This window comes from Pelmatolapia mariae, linkage group LG1 (assembly GCF_036321145.2).
Source record: "Pelmatolapia mariae isolate MD_Pm_ZW linkage group LG1, Pm_UMD_F_2, whole genome shotgun sequence".
NCBI lineage: Eukaryota > Metazoa > Chordata > Actinopteri > Cichliformes > Cichlidae > Pelmatolapia > Pelmatolapia mariae.
The window spans coordinates 2,917,033-2,936,031 of NC_086227.1; the positions used below are offsets into that span (position 1 = coordinate 2,917,033).

Consider the following 18,999-nt stretch of genomic DNA (forward strand, 5'->3'; position numbering starts at 1 on the left):
CAGGGAACGTGCCAGCTTCAGTGCATAAAGAGGGAAACACATCATCATGTAGCAATTTCAAATATCCAGTGGCCTTGAGGTTTCCATTGATGAAGAATGGACCCACTATCGTTGTACCCCATATACCACACCAAACCATCACTTTTGTTGTTCCAACAGTCTTGGAGGGATCCATCCAATGTGGGTTAGTGTCAGACCAATAGCGGTGGTTTTGTTTGTTAACTTCACCATTCACATAAAAGTTTGCCTCATCACTGAACAAAATCTTCTGCGTGAACTGAGGGTCCTGTTCCAATTTTTGTTTTGCCCATTCTGCAAATTCTGTGCGCCGATCTGGGTCATCCTCGTTGAGATGCTGCAGTAGCTGGAGTTTGTAAGGGTGCCATTTGTGAGTAGCTAATATCCGCCGAAGGGATGTTCGACTAATGCCACTCTCCAGTGACGTGCGGCGAGTGCTACGCTGTGGGCTCTTGCTGAATGAAGCTAGGACAGCCACTGATGTTTCTTCATTAGTGACAGTTTTCTTGCGTCCACATTTTGGCAAATCCAACACTGAACCAGTTTCACGAAACTTAGCAAGCAGTTTGCTAACTGTAGCATGGGAGATGGGTGGTCTCGTAGGGTGTCTTGCATTGAAATCTGCTGCAATGACCCGGTTACTGCGTTCACCAGATATCAACACAATTTCGATCCGCTCCTCACGTGTTAACCTCTTCGACATGTCAATGGCTGTGAACAAAGAGAAACTTGCAAATAACTCATGAAAGTTACATGGAAACCAAGCACACCATTGTTTTTCTTGTGACATTACCAATAAGTTTGATGTGTCACATGGCCCTCTTCCTATTGAAAAAACAAAAGTTGTATCCAAGATGGCCGACTTCTAAATGGCCACCATGGTCACCACCCATCTTGAGGAGTTTGCCCCCTCACATATACTAATGTGCCACAAACAGGACTTTAATATCACCAACCAGTCCCATGTTATTACGGTGTATCCATATAAATGGCCCACCCTGTATATCAAACAATGTCAGATCAAAAGATTAAAAAGAAACTGAAGTGTTAGGTGACATGGTTGGTAAGGTAGTTCATGCATCTTCTAATGTGAGTACACTGTTATGTAATGTCAGCTTACAGAAACTGCATTACAGATAGTAATTTCCCTCTTATAGTATACAGCTCTTTTTATATTCCTATGAACAGTTTCATCATGCCCAAATGCATTTTTTCTTTGTCTGGACTGATGTAATGCGCTGTTCTTTGTTCTGTCTGAGCTGTCACAGAAATTCTAATTTAAACTGATGATGTCCGTGCCAAGTCTGAGCACTTGCCCATTTTAACATCTAGATTGAACAAGTACACTGTCCGTGGCGGAGTTTTAGGAGGACAGCCGTGGTGGCATTGATTAGTGGAGCTAATGCTCGTTCTGTGCCTCCTGATTACTGCAGCCACTGTGCTTCCACTGATTTGTAGTTGGCCACAGATGTTCTGGCGTTCATTTTTAAAAGCATCTTTATGAAGTGTCACACTGTTCACTTTAGTCACACAAATCTCACAGTTAAATAATTTTTTACTTATTCTATCAGTTGTTTCCTGTGCGGAGCCATGATGAAGATGTGATGAAGCCCAAAGGTAACTGTGGATGTTCTGAGAGTGGTTTCACAAAGATGCTTCAGACTGGTCTCCAGCGTTAGACCAACAAAGCTGAGTTTTCTTGTGAAAATTTAAAGTCAAACTATTTGGTTCATATAAGCCAAAGTCTGCCCTTGTGAAACCAGCCACAGGTGATCACAAGTAACAGAGTTAGGCTGAAGCCACAGTTCATTTTGTTTTAGTAATCACAGGTTTTTTAACTTACATTATTTGGTTTTGTTTCTCCAGTAGAGTCTCTCTGAAGTCTGTTTGTGCCTCATGTTCTTATTTTATGTTACCGGGTCGCTGTGATGCACTGCAGTGTTGGACTGGTAGATGCTAAATGCACTTCATCTTATTCAGAATGGTGCCGAACATACTCACAAAATACCCAGGTGTTTGAACACATTGCTCCTGTTATTTTCAGTAAAACAAGAACTTGATAATGATAACTACGTTTTAATACTACTATTACTGCTTTAAATTGATAAAGCTTTCAGTTCCTTCCTACTTTGCTGACATGACTGAACACACACTGTTCATCCCTTAGATATAAAAGTCCCCCTTATTAAATCAGCCTACGCAGCCTTCATTGACTGTGATTCTCTACAACATTAACTAAGATCTGTTTCAACTGACTCTTCTTTTGAAAGTATATTTCGTTTTTGCAATGTTAAAGATGTTTATACAGAAGCCTGCATATGTACACTTTACACAGTGATTGTGTACACGGCCCCATACATGGCTGTGTACTAATTGAAAATAAAAGATTTTAAATTTAGAGTTTGTATTAAATCTGTTATTGTATTAAATGCTTTCTTACTTGTGAGATATAAATATCCAAATCTTGAGTGAAAAATTGACTTTTTTTTCTTGTTTTTCTATTAGAAGTGCTGATTTTTTTGGCTAACAACAACAGCCAAAGTTGACTGGTGAAGGTAATTAAATACAGAAAATGTCAACACAATGAACATGTTATATAAGATAAGATAAGGAAGAACTTTATTTATCCCGAGGGAAATTCTTTCGTCATAAACATGCTCAATACAGCAAGAGGAACAGAGGCAAAAAGATATACAATAATATACAATAAGAACTGTAGGATACAGTAGGAATAACTGTAACAAAGTAACGATATAACTATATCAGGTAAAATTAATAACATAACTGTCAGTGCAGGTGATTTTTAAAAAAAAGTGACATAGTATTGTGTGATGAATAAAAGAGAGTAGCAGCATATGACGGGGGGATGAAACAAACATTCAATAACATACTGTTAAGTAATATTGCAGGATCTGAATGAGAACATAATAACATTAATATTAATCCTATAAAAAAATCACGACAGAGCGAGTAGGAGTCCTACAGTCTCATAGCCGTCATCAGGAAGGACTCCCTGTGGCGGTCAGTTCTGCATTTCGGGGCGATGAGTCTTTTGCTGCGTGTGCTCTGATGGTCCATCATGGAGGCGTGCATGGGGTGAGAGGGGTTGTCCATGAAACAGAGAAGCTTTTTTAGTATTCTCCTCTCAGACACCTCCACCAGGTTCTCCAGTCTGACACACGGGACAGAACCAGCCTTTTTAATCAGCTTGTTCAGCCTGTTGGCATCAGCAGTCTTCACCCCACTGCCCAGCAAACGGACACAGCGCTCTCTACCACAGAGTGATAGATATGCAATATGTTATGATTTTTAATTGTCTTTGCTTGTGCTTATTTGTTCAAACACTTAAGAAATAAAAATGTTGTAAACTGCATTTCCTGCTATGATTAAGAAGGAGCACAAAAAAACCTGGTGGCTGACATCTATTGTCGCTCAGTCATAGACGTGAAAATCTCTCACATTGTTATTACCTCCTATGTCACATGACGTGGATTTGGCAAAGTTAGGCTGACTGCCTTCTGCCTCTGTTGTTGAGAAGATTGAGCATAATCACTCTTCTTATCAAAATGTTGGCAATAAACCAAGTAAGTGTCTTTGTCAAAATGTCAAACGACTTTTTCGGGAACAGTCAGCCGTGCTTGCTGGTAAACATTATGTTAAGGGAAAGATGGAGGGCTGACTATTGGAGAGGTGGTGTGAAAAAACATAAATACGCCAGTCTAAAGCCAACAAAGCCTTTTGTTCTTTAAGTGTTTGCAGTGGAGAAAAAAAATAGCATCACACTTTGATTCCAGTGATTTGGGGTCTGGATGTCATTTACATTGAGCTGCTGTCACTATATTTGCGATAGAAGTTAAAGTCAGCGTATGCACACACCCCGGAGTTCACACATTGGCTCGCCCCTGGGGTAGAGCCGGGCTGTTGATCTGGCTGCCTGCCACTGTTGCCATGATCAACATCGGCTGCAGCTTGTACCGCTGTTGTCATGGTAATGACCATTTATTTGCAGGGGGCACTCTAGTCTCCAATATTTCCGGGAAACACAAAGACAGAGAAAGTGAAGGTGAGACAAAGAGAGAATGGGAGTAGCCAGACAGACAATCTGTTTAAAGGGCAGGTAGATAAATCAGTCTCATATCGCTCATATTCATCTGTGGGCCAACAGCAACACTAACAAACAGGCCTAGAAATGTTACTCATCATCAGTACCACTGAATCTTTTTCAATATATTTAGTAAGACAAATCAACCTTAATGGGTCAGTACCAATTTTACCGCATGAAGGAGGTCGTCTGTAAATGTGTGAATTGAACAAACATGCTGAAGAGCATCATTGATGTTAAAATGTAAAGCCTGTTGGTCCTGGCCAAGCATCGGCATGCGTCCAGTTAGGATGGACAGTTAATGACAATTAGCTGACTGTTTTTTTTAAATACCATGGCTGCAAAAAGAAGTCTGGTTTCTTGGCAGTCTGAGGGAACATTGTCTTCAGCTCTCTAAACGTATGACCTCAGTAAACACTTTACTGGTGAGTGCTCAGTTGCAAGTTTGGGGTTGTAATTAACATGAATTTTTATTCATGTTGTAAATTATGGTATGGTTTAAAGTGGGAGCTCCTTATGATTGACAAGTCACTTCTTTATAGTTGTACAGCGTCCCCTGGTTTCACTGTGAAAACCCTCAGATCAAGGTTTTAAAAACTGGACCTCACAAACTAATAGGTAGTTTGCCATCTTTTGTTTACAGTATATGCAGGAACTGAAACTGAAAAAGACTGAATGTCACATCCCTACAATTATTTGAGTGGCACTGCCATTCAGTTTGATAGATTTATGTCTATTTCCTATACTGCAAAGATTCTCTGATAATAATAAGTCGAAATTTAAAATGAAGTTTGTTAACATGCAGCTGTGCGTAAGGCTACACACGTGTATATTAGACTAAGACTGATCTCGATGTCAGTCATTTGGAGCAACTCTGCTCAAAAGTCTTATGAACACGACTGGGTAAGTTAACTTTTAGGGGGCCTTAGCTCCCTAAATAATTAACGTATTATGCCATACCATATTCAATCCTTTCCATCTTTGCAAACCTCAGTTTAACAGTATACACATTAAGGTGTTACCTTTAAATGCAGCCTAAGACATTGTAGAGTCTAAGAAAGACTGAAAGATCCCAGTTTTCAATACCATACACTGGTTTTAGAGTTGTGCTGACTTCATTTTTTAAACCTGAGGCAAAGGTTTAGCTGTGCTGACCAGAAGTTTTCAAAGAAGGTCAAATAAAAATATGTTGTAAATCAGATCAGCGGAGAAACATGCTCAGCGTTGTTTCAGTCTCACAACCACATAAAGTCAGTCCATTTTACTTTATGCAGTTAAAGTAGCTTTTTTTAGTACAGACATAAACACTGCATCACACTGCACTTCAGCCATCAGCAGCCATCCTGTTTGAGCTGTGTGACATAGATTCGGTTCAATTCTTCCATTGGTATGAATGAGTTCTTTTTACAAAGTGAATATCTTCTATTTTTCGTGGCTTTGGCTCCATGTCCACTCTTACCTGTTTCTCTTTTTGCTCTTTCTCCTTTAGCTGTGTCTCTCCTTTCCCGCTCTCTCTGCCGTCTCTAAAAATAAACGTTACAGTGAAACTGAATTTACAACCCAACAAAACACTGACTGTTTTTCTTTAATCACTTTATAACAATATTCTAATGGTATAAGGGCTGCTGCTGGACACTGTAACATCCTTTTAACTTGTACTTTTAACAAGCAATGAAGTCAAATTCAATCACAATAGGAGCATGAACTAATAAATACAACAGTTTCTGGGCTGGCAGCCAGTCAGCAAATAACCTCTAATGATGTAGCCTTCCATAGTTTTGATGCAATTTAGAGAAAAAATATACACAACCAAGAATTTTTACATCACAGCAATGACCCTGTGTTATCAGACTTTTCATTTGCTAATGTTTTCCATGGAATTATCTTCTTTCTACCACAAGGACACCCTTATTTGTTAATGATAAGCCACGCTGTTGAAGCACACAGCAACTTCGTGTTGTGTGAATGCACTGTAACACCCTGACATCAGGAAACTTGTTTTTGTTATAACCTCTTCTGTTTCCAGTCAACACGCTACAAAATCCAACATTAAAAGATGAAGTCATAATATATTACTTAAAAAACATCATCATCATTATTATAACTATTCTAACTATTACTATGGTTACTTTTGGGCCACTATCATGCTTGAAAAAAAGAGTGTAAATTCCTCAATGGGCTTCTTACATTGTGCTATGTATGATATTTTAATAATACCCTGGTGATATGTAGTGTCAGGGGGTTGCTTCATCTTTTATAAAGAAATTCAGACTCTTTAATAACTGATTTCTTTTCATGAGCTCCACAGAAAACCTCCAGCTTTGCCAGGCTGTAATGAAGATGTTTTATTAAACGGTAACCTCCTCTGCTGATAATGAAATATCCGAATCCTTTTTAAAATGACGGTACGCGCAGTGTGGGGATGATTCCTGCTCTGGATCGGGGCGGCAGAAATGACTGCCGTCCACAGACACACATCCACTTGTCTTGAAGGAAGGCACTTTCTTGGTGTCCCTATAATACACGGCCCCCCGTCGCCCTTCCCACCACCTCCTCTCTCACTCCCCTGTTTCCCTGTCAGGCAGGCAGGGAGACGAGCCGCACGGAGTGTCTGTCGCCTCATATTGAATTTCAGCGCGACAGCAGTCGGCTTTCTCTCCAGAAGATCGGGTTTAAAGAGCGTTCGCCGCCTCTCGCTCGTCTCTCTCTCTCGACGCTCTCTCCTCCTTCCCATCGCTACTTGCCCCCTCTCTCCTCCCGTCCACAGACCCGCACTTGGGCTGGAAGTTTCCCCAGAGCAGAGCTGCTCCACTGTCCTCGGTGCGCCCGGAGAGTCGGAGAAATGAAGCTTCATTAAGAGAAGAAAGAAGAGAGGAAGGGGCCAACAAGGCGAAAGGAATAAATCATTGAGAAGAGTCACCACCGAAGACGTCCAAGGTAAAAATGTGGCTTTTAAACATTTATTTATTTATTACTTTTTACAGTAAACAGAAGCCTGCAGTAGCTTCTGACTGAGATGTATACAGCACATGGACTTTTTTAAAAGTCTTGCAACAGAGTTTGTGGAGCATCTCCTCATATGCTGAATGTTACTGTTATGTGTGTTAAGTCAGCGGGACTTAGATCTGTGTATGATGTTGGTTAATCTAACCTACTTAAAGACATTTCAGCGCCACCTTTCTTTAACAACAACTTTATCAGTGGCTAACAGGTCAGGTACATTTGTTATATATTAGACACATTGTAAACTACTGATAAAATATAGCTAATAGCTCTTGGCTATTAGAATTTAAAAAAACAGCAGCTGATAATTGGCTGTTTTATTATAATAATAGCAACAGCAATAATAATAACGATAATAATAATGGCATATACATACATATACATACTACAAATGAAAAGGTAAAAATTACACTGAGACAGTTACTCTTTATTAAACTCGTGGTTCCCATATGAAATGTTATAAATGATGAAAACTGAAGCTACGTTTTTCACAGCAGACATTTTGACTTGTCAAACACACTTATAGCAAATAGCATCACTAACTGCTACACCAGGCTGCAGTAATTGCTCGAACATCTTAATTGCCTTTCTGACCACCTCTTGCTTTTCCTGCTATCACAGGTCACAATGAAGAGGCAGGCTAGAGAAATAAGAGAACTATTACAGTGTAATTTAACTTGTGTTGTACCTGCTGCAGGTGTTTGTTGTTGTTGTTTGCACAGTTAATGTAGTGATTGGATTGCAGAATATTTCACATGAGGGTATGGAGAATTTCTTTGGGAATGGCTGTGATAAACCTACAGCATCACGGGTCATAGAAATTTCACTTTGTCATAAGCCAGAAGCTACAACTTGTAATTTGTAAACACAAGTCTTAATACAAAAAACGAGGTAGCAAATTTGTATTAGTTTATCAATTAGAAAATCAATGAATCCAAAACAATTAGAACAAAATGGACTGGTTCACTCATCTCAGATATTTTGATATTTTCTTCCTGTCCCAGGTATTTGTGATAGTAAACTGAATATCCTTACATGTAAGATGAACGAGGCGAATTCATTTTAGACTAAACAAGACAACTATATTGGGCATTATTTAATTTTGACCATGATGGGCAGGCAAATATCCTACCACTTGGGCGGTGGGGGTAAGGGGTGGGGCAATGAGGGCTTTGTAAAGCACTGATAAATTTTTTCATAACCACTAAGTTTATATTTCCTAGAATATGTCTTTATTGTGTAGTGCCATTGCTAAGACAGTTTCTCCAATAGTAGTTTTTCCCCTTGCTCCCAGGAGCATGTGTGTGGTAGTGCTAATTTTTATAAGAATGGCTGTCTAATAGTTTTTTCAGCCTTGTTATTTCCACTGACATGTAGAATCCCCTGAACACACAAGTTTAACAGAAATGTAAATTCTTTCTGCGCCAAAGTAACTGCATCACTAAAGGGAATGTAGGTCATGTGCAGTAGCTCCAGCTTCTATTAGTATAGGCATTGTACCTTTAAAGTGACTATATTAGCAGTTATGTAGCACCTGGAGACCATGAGATGTTGATGACGCTTGAGGTGACGACATAATGACATCCGTACTATCCGTACGTCATTACCATGGCTACCAGTACAGATGAGGACACGGTTTAGTGACAGGATAGTAAATACATTAGATTTCATTTTAGATTGCTGCTGTACCCGGAGCTGATGCTTTTTTATATCAAAAACAGTCCAACCATAAAGTTGTGGGCAACCCTTAAACAACCCACTAGTTCCTGCAGTGGAAAATAGTCTTTTGACTCACAGCTGAGTGTGTTCATTTCCCTGTAACTGACAAAGAGCCAAATTGAGCTTGAAATGTTGTTGGGTTAATTTTCTTTTTAAAGGAGGCATTTTAAATGGGAAAGGGGTTTCTGATGTGCCATTTGCACTTTTTTGTTAGATTGATTGTGTGATTGATTTTCAACAAAACCTTTTAAAAATCCATTAGAAAAATGTTTAAAATTGTCCAATAGTTGGGCAGTTTTTAAGATTTTTAAGCATCACTCTTACTTTTCTCCATTATGACTAGATTTACGTATTGCTCCATTTTATATCATGTTAAGTGTGACCTGCCAATACATTGTTTTTCTTTCAAAGAATTATAACTAACCTGCAAAAATAAAGTTTAAAAACCAAAAAGGTGCCAAAACAAATGTCAGGTACTTACAGAGTTTTCCACTGTGTTTATAGATTCACCAGATAATGGACATTGACGCTTTTCTCTTTTTTTCCTTTTTACAATATTTTCCTCATAATTGCTTTGATGATTTGCACATACCGAGGCTGGTGGTGAATGGGTCTGAGCTCCAGACAGCATTCACTTTAGCTTCTTTTCCTTTTTTAGCTTCTTTAAAATGTCCATGTTTTCCTGGGGGACGTGTCTAATCAGGGTTCTTGTTACAAATACTTTCATGGTATTACTTTTTTATGTGGTAGTGCTACACTACGACTGTTACACATGCATTGATTTGATTGGCTCATAATTGGTCACGTATGAACCTGGAATGCTACCCGAATTCCATTACCTGGCCTGTCAATTGGTGCATCCTTAATCAGATCTCATGAAATTACATTTGCACTAAATATGCATTTAAATTAGCCATAATTTAATTACGTTTGTTTGGTGATTCGTTTTGTTTGCAACAAAAAAGCCAAAAAATCTGTTAAAAGTATCAAATCACAGTTCTTTGAATGTGGGTAGACTTCCTGTCCTGACATGAATGCATTAGGAGAAACAGTGGCCAGTGATGTTACCGGAGAGATCACCACTGTGAGGTCTGCTTGGTCAGCCATGTAAAGTTTTATGTCATATAACTTCAAAAGAGTATAGTTTTATCATCCGACGTTGTCCCTATGTATTAATTAGCTCATTGTGGTGATGACTTTTTAAAATCTGGTGTAACTGAGCATGAAAACGCCTTATGAGACAGACCTCAAATTAAAAAGAAAGATGCACCAATAATTCAAATGTCACCATATACCGAATCAGTCCAAAGGTTTTTGTCTGATTGTTGTAAGTATTATTTCACGAACACATGCCGAGACTTTGTCCAAAGATAAGACTGAGTGTTGTGTTTTTAAAATGACTCACTATGTTGTTTTGTCTGTGTTGGGAACACAAATTAATTTCAGCCAGAGCTGTTCCATCACAGTTTGCTTTCTGTGAGAATGTTAACATTATTTGTTGGGTTGTTGAAAAGCTATTTGCAGTGATATTTGATTAGTCTGGTTAATGCTGTCATTTAACTGAAAGACATATTGAGGATGAATGTATTAAAGAAAAGTGTTCTATTGAGCGACATTCCAAAAAGTCCTTTTTGGTTTTATTTCTTCGTGGTTACTTTCAGTTCACAGACTGATTTTTTTGATAGCATGAAGATGCTAGTGATACACTTTTGTTTATGATGCATTTCATCACAGAACACAAATTCTGTTAACTTCTATTTACATTTCTATTTAATTCTTGAATTCCTTTTATCCAATTTTTTTTTAAAGTTCTTAGAAACCTCCTCCAGAAAACTCTTTATATATACAACTTATATTCAGTGGCATTATCTACACTTTGCTAGCAGCTGTGTCCAAATTTTCAAGTATTTCTTTACATATTATTTGTCTTTTTTTTCATATTATTTATTTCCTCTTTGCTGAAAAACTTGATGGGACTGACTGTGAGGTAGGAGAAGAAAGCTTTTTTCCCTCTGGGTGGGCATTCCATAAAAAAGCAGCTCTTGGCTGCTCTTTTATTCACGAGGAGTTACCACAGTGCAGAGTGGCACGTTTGACTTGGCAGACTTTTTACACCAGATGCCCATCCTGACACAGCTCTCCCAGGGATTTGTGTACCCTCCTGGTCTTAAACCAGGGATTTTTTTTTTTTACATCTTAGGCACACTGAGTGGGAATTTCATCCTCTAAGTTAATCCAGTTTTAGTTTGACAATTATTAACAATAAATGGTACTACACAATATCTGCAGAAACAGTTTGAGGACTGGGGAACATTGAGAGTTTCAAAGTTTCATTCTTTTAAAATTCTTAAAAAATCTCAGCCAGATAGGCATTCTTTTTCAGAAATAAGCATTCACTTCACTTGTGTGCTGTTAAAGGAAGCTGTGCCAGGATTTCATGAAACCATATCATTTAAGTCCCCCTGTATCTCTCATAAGTGACATCCAATCTGAGCAACGAAGGTTTGGCATTTACTGTTGGCTAATTTACCTAAATGTCAGGTGTAAGCATATAGGTGGGTGGACCACCTCATTTACCTAGAGATGTTTAATTAATGTGTGACGGTTGTACTGCTCACACCTGCTTCTTTCTGTGCTACAGTATGTATTTCAGGCATCATGCCACAGGTTTTTGAAAAGGAATATTAATTTCTGTAGCTTTCAATTTCCTCCCACAGCCTGTTTTTGTTTCCTGGACACAAGAGAAACCGATCCATGCTCAGATTCACTACTTAGCTCACTGATGTGGAAAGGCTTGTTGGTACTCCTAGATGTTGTCAGTGGTCTGAAAAGTCATACTTCAGCTCGATTCTTGTCTTCTATTTTATGTCATTACAATTACAAATTTAAGGGTCTGTTTCAAGAGTAACTGTATATTAAAAGTTACAAATACTGTATTTTCCGCACTATAAGGCGCACTTAAAATCCTTTCATTTTCTAAAAAAAATCAACAGTGCGCCTTATGTATGAATTCTGGTTGTGCTTACTGACCTCGAACTGATTTTATGTGGTACACGGCGCTCACAAATCTGTCAAAAATGTTTTAGTACGACTTTGGTAAGCTACGAAGCCGCACAGCTTGATGGATTGTTGGAGCATTACAGCTACCGTAGTCAGGAGCCTCGCGGAGTAATCTGGATCCTAATGTCCGTCTGCTTCAGGTCCCAAAGTCAAACGAACACTGCAGCATCACTGAGAGTTAAAAACTGTCTAAATTCTTTCATCTTTAATAAAATGATCAGCGCTGCTGCTTTACCAGGTGTAACAATTAAGTTTAACATCCTGGCATCCATGAAAACAGAATTTATTAAATGTAACAGAGTTAGAAGTTAGCAGGAAGTTAGCTGGCTAGATTCCACCTAAACATGATATAGCATGTTCTGACTGAGAGATTTCTGAAAAAATTCAAACATACAGCTCTGCTATCACTTCCAACATAAATGAAGACAGAAAACTAAACAGCAGTGACGTTTGTAGGGTTACTGAAGTTGGACTAGCTGGTATATAATGATGTGCTACGTGCTCGCTAGCTACACAGCTATGTTAGCATAACATAAACACAGTGAAGCTGGAGGATGAACGCTAACTTTTTTCCACTCAACAAAAGTTAACATGAGGGTTCCCGATGGTTAGGGACAAATGCAATCGCATGGCAGGATGCTGTAAACGGACCAAACTTCAGTCAGGAGAACAACTGAGATAATCCATCCACAATACGAGGTTAGTCATTAATATACTGCAACAACATGGGAATAGAGCAGCTGCCAGAGAATTCAACATTAATGAATCAATGGTACGGAAGTGGAGGAAGCAAGAAGAATGAGTTGAGTAAAGTGTGACTTATCTGACCGTTTTGTTTCGCTTAATGCGCCTCATAATTCGGTGCGCCTTATGGTCCAAAAAATATGGAAAGCTTACACTTTTTCTTATGGCAAACACAGGGTAAATACTTTCTGGCTGAACAGAATTAATTCTATCAGAAAACTGTTTTTGGCTTCTTTGATTTGTAACCCTTAATAAACACATTTCTGATGAGTTTAAGATCAGAAACACTTTTTTCAGGTCTTATTTATTTTTTGGTTTTTTAAACTTTGCCCTAAATAAGCTAAATCTATAATAAAACTGGTTTATCGTCTGACTTACAAATTATTAGTCTATGAGTGTTCTGCGTCCCAGAATATCTCAGCTTCAAAAGGCACTGTTACTGTAAAAAGATATGGTAAATGTTAAACCTAATTACTGCCTCTTTACAACAGTGCGCCTTATGTATGAATTACTGCTGTAAAACTCTTCTTCTTTGCTATGGTTTTCAGGAAGTACTGCTTACAGTGTAATTATTTCCTTCCTTTCAGAATCTGGTATCAGTCTTTTGATGTGAGTGCATACAACTCACATTAACTACATTCAATTTTCCAACTCTGAAGTCAATGCAACAAAGATTGCATTGACTTCAGAATTTTTTTGTGCATTGCATATGCATTCACAGCGGTCGTACAGATGTTGTATTATGATGTGCACATATTGTATTCCAATTCAGTTCAGTTTTATTCATATAACAAATCAAATCACGACACCAGGCTCCTCAGTAACATGTGAAAGAACCATGCACCCCGTCCTCACACTGGTTACATACTGCTGTGGGATGGCTATCCGTTCTTTATTTTGCACTCCACCACTCTACCTGGGCCATGGCTAATGCTAGCAGAGGAGATCTGAGGACCTCAGTATACCATTAATTGGTATTACCGACAGGTGGAGCTTTAGAATTGCCATTGGTTGCAGAATTTCGTCTTGATATCTGGCTCCACAGAGATTGTGTCCAATGATTACAAGCCTTGTGTCTCCAATGAGAGAGATGCTGCCCCACACCATCACAATGCCTCCACTGAAAGCTGTTACCCTATCATTGCAGCTGTCATCATAGTGTTCTCCAAGTCTTTGTGGGAATCCAACTGCCATATGCAGCTGGACTCATCGCTGAACATAACAATCCATCACATGTTCAGGTTCCATGTACATGTGTACAAATGTGGCACCATTTAAGGAGTAATAAAGACATTTTCCAATGGAAAGCTTTATTGGCAGGAAGCATTGTTACAAATGTCTTATATATATATTAGGGCTGCCACAAACCATTATTTTGATAGTCGACTAGTCACCGATTATTTTTGCGATTAGTCGACTAATCAGATCATGCGTTCATTGGACGTACAACGTACAGCTTATTGCACCAGCAGCATCTGCTCTTATATAACTATCATTAGCTTGCAGCTTGAAGTATTTAACCTCCTAAGACCCGAACTCTTCCACGGCATGCATTTTTAATTTCTCTTTGATATTTGGACATATTGGGGCCCAATGAATGTAAAAACGAAGAATTACCAGATTTTTTTTTTTTTACCTTATTTTTGTTTTTATAAAAAAATCAGAGCCACATATAAGGATATTCCTTTAAAATTTTAATAGAACAGTAGCAGTATAATGTCCTCGTAAGTGGATATCAAGCCCTTGTAGAACAAAATTGAGTATTTTGGTCTAAATAACCCAAAATGTGATGTCCACATATGTGGACGCCAGGTCCTAGGAGGTTAAGGTATGTGCTAACTAAAAATAAAGACAAGATGATAGTTTATTAAATTTTAATGAAATTTGCAGATTGTCTCGGTGGAGTTTAATAAACTCAGCCGTCTGCTCCTTGCTATCTAAAATGTAACAGGACACCGGAGTAAACTCTCGACCATCTCACACTTCTGATAATCAGCTGTCTGCTTGACGTTTATTCAGCTGTGTAAAAACTATAACTTTAATCTCAGCCAAACCGACTTACTCAGGAACAAATAAAATACTGAAAAAAGCCAAACAATAACATCTTTAAGTTATCTAAGTGACTTATATATCATGTTTAATCTGAGTAGCGATAGACAGCGGTGGGTTTGAAAACGATTTGCCGGGAGTCCGGTGTTCTCACGGGCTCTAGTGAGCGTTGAACCCCGGCTCGCTATCGAGCTGGTGGGTAACAGATGTCTCCGAAAACGTCGGCGCGCTTTTGAAAATATGTGGTGTCTTGATAAACTGAGCAGATATTTTAAGTTTACACAGCTACATTCTCGCCTGAAAATATGTTAAACGTTTATTTTGTGACCTAGAAAGAATAATAAGAGTAATATTAAAACTAACTAGCTGCCGCCATTGTTGGAAACTGAGCAGGGCCGCGCTATATATTCTGGGACACTGCTTCTTCTTCTTCGGGGTTTAACGGCAGCTGGCATCCTTGTACATGCAGTGCTGCCATCTTCTGTTTCAGTCCGTTATTACACTCTTAAATCCTACTACTTATTCCTGTGTCTTTTGGGATCTTACAAAGCTTCAAACGACGCGTCGACTATTAAATTAGTTGTCGACGATTTTGATAGTCGACGTAATCGTGACTAGTCGACTAATCGTGGCAGCCCTAATATATATATATATATATATATATATATATATATATAATTTGCAATAATGTCAGGTAATAAATGCTCAGGAGAGCATTTACCTGAATCAGATTTAATCAGAAATTAAAAGAAAACTCACCACTGACAGCATCCGGTAGCTTGAACTGTACTGCAAAAGTCAAACTGTATTACTATAGCAGAAAGCGAAAGAATATAATTTATTTCAAGCAGTACTTTGAGACAGTGGGGAAGAAAACTACATTTTAACAAGAATAAATAGAACTAGAGCCAGGGAAGGTAGCCATCTGGCCTATCCAGAACAGAGAAGTATAAACACTTCTAGCCTGGTGAGGCTAGAAGCTGCAGATCAGAAGCATTTAGGTGCAGAGCCAGATATGCATGGAGAGAGAGCACAGAGAGGAAAAAGCACAAAATAAAGGGGGATGATAAATAAAATAACAAGCTTGGGATTCATCTATGAAATTACACACAACTTTAATAGCTTTGGTTTTAAACAATGGTTAAACCGTATTTTAACATTAGGCCTAACTTCTTCATAGCATTGGTAATATTATGTGCATTTGTGTACATGTGCACTTCAATGGAGGAGGCAAGCTAACCAATTTTGCGTATGGTTTGTTCCTAAGCAAATATTTAAATTGCCAGGTATGCCAGTAACTTCATAATGAGCTCTGTGCTCTGCTGTGGATGAACTCTAACGGTGCTGGTTGTCCCTGCAGCCTTGCTAAGCTCAAAGCTAAAGCAATTCTAGGTCCGTTGCAGGTTCTGATTGGAGTGGACCTCCAGATCATGAAGGTTCACCTCGTATTTCCTGAGCAAAACAAATACAGACATTGCCAGTTGAAGACCAAATCTCAAGGACCACAAACAGACACCTGGCTGGGAAATACTGGGGCTGGGTGGTTAACTGTGACTTTATTGCAGAGTTATACATCTACTGCAGGTGAAAAAATAAGAAAATAGACCCTCTAACATTTTAAAAATGTGAATGTTATTTTTGTATTACTGCAACCAGCTTTATTTTGATAAAAATTTTAATAAACTAAAATATACAGGTTAATGATGATCAAATATTGACTTATTATTGTTCAATATCTGGACGATAGCATAGAGTGCTAAGGTACCAGGTGACACTAACCTAGTGTTCCAGTGGCAGGTGGGTCAAACACTGGCCTTAACACATTGTTTATGCCTGAGTTAACATTTAAAGTCAACATCCTGTGTTATTTGTTTTGTTTAAATATGTAAATATTTAAAAGAAATACATCATTGTCTCTTGTATTTCAATTAAAATAAAGATCTGAGATTGCGTTTTAAGACTCTTGACTTTGGAAATGGCTGCTCAACAAGTTCCCGGTGTACTCCTCCTCCTCCTCCCATTAGTTTTTATGTTTGTTGGATTCTTTCTAGGCACATTGAACAATGTTTTGGAGACACTGGGAATTTGAATATTGGGGTTTTTGTGTGTGTGTGTTTTTTTAAAGATAGTGTTAATAATCAGCTGACTAATTCAAAATTTAACAAACCCTAAAGTCTTTTCCTAAGACAAAAGATTGAGGAACCTTCAATTAAATTTAGTTGCTTCAAGGTGCTTCATATTGTAATATAAAGAACATACAGTAATACAAAAACAACAAAGAAAAACACCAACCCTCATATGACACCCTATGAGTAAGTACTTTGGCAACAGTGGGAAGGAAAAACTCCCTTTTAGAAAGAAGACAGGACAAAGACGTGCTGTGGAAGAGAGCCAGAGGTGAATAATACTTAATAATTAAAGCAGAGAAGTGCATATGTGCTTTAAGCCTGTGCATCTAAAGTGTGAAACCTGCAGCATTTGGAAAAGCACACTAGTATTAGATGTGTTTTGTATGATGCATCTTTTGAATGGACAGATCTGCTGTAGAAAAACAGACACTATTATCTGCACTTACAATTGCCTCAGTAAACCAAGGTTTAATGCAGCCATAGGAGATGCTGCCATTCTAAAGGAGTTTACAAGCCAGCTTTATGAGCTCTGTAGCTTGACTGAAATAAAAGAGATTTTCTTTTCTTCCTCAGTTTAGGGTTCTTGAGTCATTCTGGGAAATGTGAAGCCAGAAGAGAAATCCACATCCGCCTTACCATAATAAAGATAAATATAAGAGTATTAGACAGAAACTAAATGGAAAACCTGAGCTGCCAGTAAGAAGTCACCCTCATGTCTCTGGAGAGTGCTGCCCTTTCCTGCTCCTCATTTAGCTCTTCTCTGACACAGAGCCGAGGGAGGGGAGGGGACAACAGGAAATGTTTGTGTGTGAGAGAGAGCAAACTTTGAATTTGTCTTCAGACGTGATCAAAGTTAAACTTTGATGTCAGGATCCAAACCCTCTATCAGCCCTGAAGGAGTCGCTCATCACTCATATTAGAAATGTACGCTGAAAGGTCGCTAGCCAAAAGTCTTTGTAATGTCAGATTGACTGCTTGAGTGAATAGAGCAGGCTACTCTCTGTCCTTCTTCATGCATGCTTTGCCTTTGCAGCATTCTTGCCCCAAACCAATCTGAGGTAGTGAGAACGCGTCTGACACAAACCATCTCCTATTGCATGGCTACATGTGTGAAAGGGCAACTCTGGGCAGAGACAGGATGTGATTCTCCTGACGCTGTGTGACGTGTACTGTTGCAGAGTTTTTAGCTTGTGATATAAAGGGCCTTGAGTTGATTGTTCTTGTGATTCGGTAGCATATAAATAATGTTACGCTCCTCTGCAGCCCCTAATCTCTTTGCAGCGGCAGTGCAAGAGTATTCAGCTGTTGCTAATTGATCACACCTGGTGAGGTGTGGATAAAGGCGTACCTGAGGCAGGCTTTCGGGGAGGCACACCAGCTATTTTAGCTAACTCACTATATAATTTAAAATAAAACCTCATCTCTGTGAAATTCTAGTATTAGTCTCCATATTTGTGTTGCAACTCTTGAGCCAGGTCGTATCAATAAATAAGTAAATGCATTGAACTGAACTGATGTCCATGTGTAAAAGCAGTTTAAGAGAGACATACAGCAAATGAGGATAGCTATGAAAGTGAGAGATTGTATAGATATGGAGAAGATGGGAGGGAGGAGGTGGTTGACAATCTGTCGTGCTTCAAAACTTTCTCATTCCCTTCCTGTCCCCTCACTCCCCCCAGTTTTTATTTTACTTCTCTCTCTCTCTATCTCTTCGCCCACCCAGCGTGCTTGTTGCCCTCTCCTGCTGTGACTCGCATCTGTTGGGGAAAAGGCTGATCTTTAGTCTTGGCAGGGAATCACCAGCATGCCCACTGCCGCTTCAGACTGGTACTTGTGACGCAGCGCACTGGAGGATTGATATTGGGTCTATATTTCATGCTTCTTACCTGCATACATTATCCCAAAAACAAAAGTTCACCTATCCATTATGACCAGTATGTGACTTCTTAATGAAGTCCTGTTTCTTTTTAATGTGAGCTCGCGTGGGCTGTCTGATCGTAATGACTTTGACTACAGCGCCCACTTTTAGACCATTAAATCATTTCATAATTTCCTGTTGTACAAACACTTATAGTTATTTTGGTAATGTGGGAATGTTTGGGCTTGAGGCCCCAGTCACACAGGTGACCAGTTAGTGACCTCCTGGTAACCACCAGTCACTAGGATAAAATGTGT

At 38.9% G+C, this 18,999-nt stretch overlaps 1 protein-coding gene across 2 annotated transcripts in view; it reads left to right on the forward strand.

The window, feature by feature from the left end:
- The first annotated feature begins 6,954 nt into the window (after positions 1-6,954).
- The window catches only part of LOC134624915 (SH3 and multiple ankyrin repeat domains protein 2-like), a 299,782-nt gene continuing 287,737 nt past the window's right edge, over positions 6,955-18,999 (forward strand). For both annotated transcript variants that reach the window (XM_063470103.1, XM_063470113.1), the window contains exon 1: positions 6,955-7,057. The gene's annotated coding sequence lies outside the window, so the exon portion shown is untranslated. The remainder of the gene's footprint in view (positions 7,058-18,999) is intronic.